Source organism: Homarus americanus, unplaced genomic scaffold, assembly GCF_018991925.1.
Source record: "Homarus americanus isolate GMGI-L3 unplaced genomic scaffold, GMGI_Hamer_2.0 scaffold51476, whole genome shotgun sequence".
Classification (NCBI taxonomy): domain Eukaryota; kingdom Metazoa; phylum Arthropoda; class Malacostraca; order Decapoda; family Nephropidae; genus Homarus; species Homarus americanus.
In genome coordinates this window covers 5,778,632-5,784,772 of record NW_024736148.1, presented here as the reverse complement: position 1 = coordinate 5,784,772, position 6,141 = coordinate 5,778,632, and positions in this window count along the sequence as shown.

The following is a 6,141-nucleotide window of genomic DNA, read 5'->3' as shown; positions in this document are numbered from 1 at the left end:
CTCGGGTGGTCCGAATTTCTGGCATCCGGATTTTTGGACTTTTACTGTAATTGGTTCCAGCTCACCGAAATTTTCCTAAATTCAACAAAAATGGTAGAAAAGTTCACTTACTTTGAGGTGTGTATGTAGAAGGCTCCTGGATGATGATGATGGGATTTAGAATGGGGGTGGAGGAGAAGGAAGAAGAGAAGGCATTGGGGTAGAAGAGAAGTCACCCCATGGCGCCATTTCACCCATAAAATTTTAGTTCTCTTGGTGTAATTCAAGATTATTTTCTTTAAATCAACACCGCACTGCATTATATATTGTCAATATGTAAAATATATTTCAAAATGACCAATAATTTGCTTGGAAACACAGAAAAAAAGCGTTTAGTTGAAGAGAGTCTCAAGCAAGATGTTACCTCCAGTGAAAACAGAGAGAGACTAACGCCTGTTTGCTGTGTTAAGAGGCTGGATGCCGCGCATTAAACTAGTCACTTTACCTTCAATTATGTTCAATAATTATTAAAATAACTAAAAAATTGAATATTAAACTTTTAAAATTTTTGAACAGTATAAACTTCTTGATATTTACTAAAATAGTAAGGAATTTAAGCCCTAGAACCGTTTAATGTATTGGCGGACTGATACTAAAGCTGGTTGCCCGGTCAGTGCAAGCGAAAACATGTTGAGGTCGGTTCGTAAGAAATTCGTTAACCGAATTTTTGTTCGTTAACCGAATTGAAGATCCTTATGGAAGGCAGTTCGTTAACTGAAATTTCGTTAACCGAGGCGTTCGTTAAACGAGGGGTCACTGTATTCTTTATTACAATACTGTATTTAAATTAATTTTCCAGGCAAACCTATGCCAATCCTCATCTTTATAGAGTTAGGTAGGACCCCTGATCCTAATAGCAAAAACAGTTGCATAACCGTTGGGTTATAAGATCAGTTCCACCTTTTAATGGCTTCTCACATAACTTTTTCTGCCTCTATTTGGATTATCAAGTTTCCTTGATTGATGGGAATTCAGTTGGCACCAGCATAAGGAAGCTGTTCATTTATAAAGTAAATCACATATAACTGCACAAAATACAGTGCCAGGGAGCCCATCACTGCCTTCTTTTATAAACTGACTTATTTTTAAGAGCTGCTACACCAGCAGTTCCATGGACTGTATATTCATCTTATTTTAAGTATACAGTTGTACCCCACTTAACGCGGTCAATTGAACCCAGAGGGTCCCGCGCTAAGTGAAATCCGCGTTAAGTGAACAACAGAACATATGGGATTAATTCCAATAGAACCCAGCCCGACCCCCAAACTCCACTTTTTGACGACACATAGCTATGTTGTAGTAAAAATTCTATCTTAACTTTATGATGGTATGAAAAAACAAGTAATATAGAAGAGGTTAGGTTAGGAAAGATAAAGGTTAACATAGGAAAAATGAAGGTTACCTAAGAGAAACTAAAAGTTAGGTGGAACACTTACGGTAGTAGAAGAGATGGGTCGGCATACGGGGATGGAGGCTGGTTCCGAGGCAGAGGGCAGATTACTGGCCCTCAGGTGAATCACCATTACTAGGTGAATCAACATCACTGTCACTTACAGTTGTCAGGGCTTCCCTGACAAATCCCTCAAAGTCAACTTCACTTTCACTATCACTGGCTTGGGCTGGCTGTGGTGGGTTGCGGGCGAAGAACTCGGTTATGCTTTGCTGACGGCTGGTGTTGATGTTGTCGTGATACACCTTGATGTACGGCTCCATAGCCTGCACCAGTCGGGTATGGAAGACTTCATAGCGTTCATCGTCATTGTCGCGGGAAAGGACGGACTTAATTTTTTCTGTAAACTCTATGACACACTTAATATCACTATGACTTAAACTAGGTTCTTCGGAGAATGACGCACCTTCTTCCTCCTCTTCACTGGCGTGTTCTTCTTCCAACATCTCGTCGGCAGTCACTTCAGGATCTTTGATCACCTCCAGGATGTCTTCGTTGGTGGTCTCGGAGAAGCCTTCAGCTGTAATATTGAGCGCAGCTTCTCTGGCAAGGTCCACTGCTACTGCAACAGTCTGAACCTCACCAGTCACAGGTTCACTCCTCCTCTCACCTGGTATGCCATGCAACACATGTCTCCATGCGTGACGAATCGTAGCAATAGTCAGCAGATCCCATGCCTCCACCAAGAAGTCTACAGCTTGTTTAACGTTAAACTTCTTCCAAAATTGTTTGACGAGAAGTTCTTGAGTCACCGCCTCTTGTTCCTTGTCCTCGTCGCTTTTGCTCTCGCTGTCGGTGTCACCCAGCTTACGCAACTCATCCTTGGTGTTGGTAGAGTCGTTCAGGAGCTTGAACTTCTTTGCAGAGTACGCAGCTTTCACATTGCAGATCAACTCCTGGTCCATGGGCTGGATTAATGACGTAGTGTTGGGAGGAAGGAAGACCACTTTTACGTTGGGGGTGACGATCCATAAGTAGGGGCGAGTGTCCAGGTGCGTTGTCAAGGAGCAACAAAATATTGAATGGAACATTCTGTTGCTCGCAGAATTTCTGCACGTCAGGAACAAAACAGTTGTCAAACCAGAAGAGGGACAGAGAAGAGGACATCCACGCCTTACGTGCGGTTAGCCAGTGGACATTAAGCTTATTCATGTCCATATTCTTGTAGGCGTGCGGCTTGCGGGCTTTGTGAATCACCGATAACTTTGGTTTACAGGTACCGGAGGCATTGGTGGTAAACAGTGTGGTGTGGTGTAATCCAGGACAAGGTTCTTGAAACTCCAGGGCACGAGCAGTAGGTATATTCAATAAGTGTACAAGACTGGGCGTGATAGCCAACCGATACAGGAGCGATTACTAGGGACCCCGGACCGTAGGTAGGCCGGAGCCGATCTGAGGGAAATTAGCTAGCTAGGCAAGGAGAGTTGCTAGACATTACTAGGACAATAAATGAGGTCTTCTAATTACTCGACTAGCGCGGTACAGACATAGTACATCGGGACATAGTAAATGGACATAGGCATTAGACATAAGCATAGACATCAGACATGCTATAATAATATGTAGTAATACAGATATGTGAATAAATGGTACAATGAATGGTAACAAGAGTCCTGGCGTCAGGCGTGTTCACATATCTTGGTATGTACATATCTATACACCTCCCTCCCCCTTTACGCTCGTAGTGCAATCTCGAGCGGCTACGGACTCTTTTTCCATGAGTCGGGGGGAGCGGCGAGGGACAATGGGAGGATCAACTGACGACCTTCGTTCCTGGTCTGGGCAAGGGGACACAGGGGACGGGGAGGAAGGTTCGTCACTAGAGGATGGCACTGGGCGGAGGTGGCGTCTGTTTCGCCACCACACACGACCACTGGGGAGGCGGACTTGGTACGAACGAGACTCGCCACGGCCCATGACGACCCCGACCTTGTCCCAGCGGTGTGACGTCGGGTCCTGGATTCGTACTTGCTGGCCGACCGTCAACCTGGGAAGGGGGCGGGCGTGGGCGTCATAGTGGCTTGTCACTTGGGCCATCCGGGCAGCCTCACGGCGGTCACACTCGTCCGCCTTGATCTGCCATTCATCTAAGAAGGACTGGGGGTGGGCAGGCACACAAGTACGAAGGGGGCGGCCATACAACACCTGGGCAGGAGAGCGTCCGGCAGGGGTAGGGGTGTTACGGAGTTCCAGTAGGCCCCTGTCGAACTCCTCGCAGTCCAGGTTCCCCGTCGGTGCTGTCTTGAGGATGAGGTATTTTACGGACTTTACCGCTGCCTCGGCGTGGCCATTCGCCTGCGGGTAATGAGGGGAGGTGACGATGTGGTGGACGCCCCAGCGTTCGGCGAAGCTCTTGAACTCGTGGCTATTGAACGGGGGCCCACCGTCGGTTCGGAGGCGGAGAGGCACTCCGACTTCCCGGAAGAAGCAACAAAACATCCGGATGACCCTGGAAGAGGTGGTGTCCCGACCACAGGGAACTACCACGGGCCATCCAGAGAGCCTGTCGGCGACCACCAGGAAAGACTTTCCGGCCACATTAAAGAAGTCGGCGGACACGGACTCAAAGGGCCGCTTTGGGAGGTCATTGCACAGGTACGGCTCTTGTTGCTGGCTGGGCTGGAGTTGCTGGCAAGGCTCACAGGCCTCAACCGTGCTCTTAATATCGGCGTCAATACCAGGCCAGAAGACGGTCTGACGGGCTCTGCGCCTGGTGGCTTCAACGCCGCGGTGGCTGTCATGGAGGCGGGATAAGGTGCGCCGGCGGAGGGCAGCGGGAACGACGATCCTGGGGCCGTACAACACCAGCTCTCCGTCCGCATAGAGGCTATCCCTTAGCTTCCAGAAGGGGAGGGCGGAGGCGTGAATGTCGTAGCGGTTGGTGGGGAATCCAGCGGAGACGTAGTCGAGGAGTTGGACGTATGCCGGGTCTTGAGCGGCGGCGATGCGAAGCTCCTGGAGAGTCCTATCGTCTTCGATGGAGGGCGTCGTCGTCGTCTTGTCAGCAAGAGAAGTGGCTGTGTGTGTCACTAAAGACCGAACGTGAGCAGCGGCCGTGGTACAGTCGACTTCATCTTCAGGTGTGGGGCGACTAACAGGGGCTCGGGAGAGGGCGTCTGGTATGCACAGAAGCTTCCCGGCGCGCCACACAGCTGTAAAGACGTAAGGGGCGGTCTTCTCTTTGAGACGTTGGAGGCGAGGATTTTCGATGGCGTCCAACGTGTAGTGATTAAGAATGGGTATGAGCGGGCGATGGTCCGTCATGAGGGTGAAATGCCCAAGGCCGAACAGGTAAAGGCGGCACTTGGCCATAGCCCAGGCGACTGCCAGCATCTCTAGTTCAATGGTGGCGTATCTGGTCTCCGTGTCCGTCAAAAACCTGGAGCCACACTGAACTAAGCGCAGTCTACCCTGGCCGTGGTCTTGAAGGAGGGCATATCCGAGGCCGTATAGACGGGAGGCGTCGGTCTGGAGGACCACTGGTAAGGACGGGTCGAAGGGTGCCAGGACTGGTGGTGACAGCAACGCCTTCTTAACATTCCTGAACGCTAGGTCGTGGTCAGGAGTCCAGAGGAAAGAGCGCTTGGGGCTCATGAGGGGGCGTAGAGGTTGGGCTGATGTGGCGATTTTAGGGGAGAAGTCGGCCAGCTGATTTACCAGGCCCATAAATGAGCGAAGGTCGGTCAGGTTCGCTGGAGTAGGGAAGTCCCTGATGGCCTTGACCTTCTCCTCATCAGCTGAGATCCCCTCTGGCGAGATGTTGTAGCCGCAGTAGTTAACTTGGGGGGCGGCGACCACAAATTTATCTTTGTTCAGGGTGATACCATGGGCACGACATCTTGTGAGCATCAGATGAACTCGGTTCAAGTGGGCCGGGAGATCATCGTCGAAGAGCAGGATGTCATCTACGACCTTCACGCAGTTGGTGACACCCTGCAGAGCCATATCCCCACGGAGGCAGTACGCATCCCCCGTTGCTGCGAAGCCCATGGGTCCGCGGCAGTGTTGGAAGCGGCCGTAGGGCGTGATGAATGTAGTGAGGTGGCGATCTTCTTCCGCCAGGTCGACTTGCCAGTACCCATGTAGTGCATCCGCCGTGGTAAAGAACTTTGCAGACGGGGTGACGCTGCGGACTGCTTGGATGGGCGTAGGCGATGGATGGGCGGGACGGGAGACCTGCGAGTTGAGATGGGTGAGGTCCACTGTGATGCGAACACCTACAGGCTTGGGTGCCAAGACCATAGGGTGGCACCACTCGGAGGGCTCCTCACCGGCGTGTCTGATGATCCCCTGCTGCACCAGAGAATCGAGCTCCGCCTTCACCTTGTCCCGTATGGCAAAGGGGATAGGCCTGGGTGTGTGGATGGCGAAAGGCGTCGCGCCAGGCTTGAGGTGGATTCTCATCGGGGGGCCTGTCATCTTCTTGAGCGGCGTCTTCTGGAGGTCGGGCTTGGAGACAAGGACGTCGCTGAACTGACGAAAAAAGAACTCCCGGGCGGCAGCAGGTGTGGTCATGGCTGAAACAGGTATCTCTGCACACCTGTTGAGGTGTGTCACAGCGAGGATGGGCTTTGGGAACTCGGATGAGACGATGGCCAAGTCCTGACAATGGCCACATGACAAGAGAGGGGTTTGGATGCCCTCATGGACGT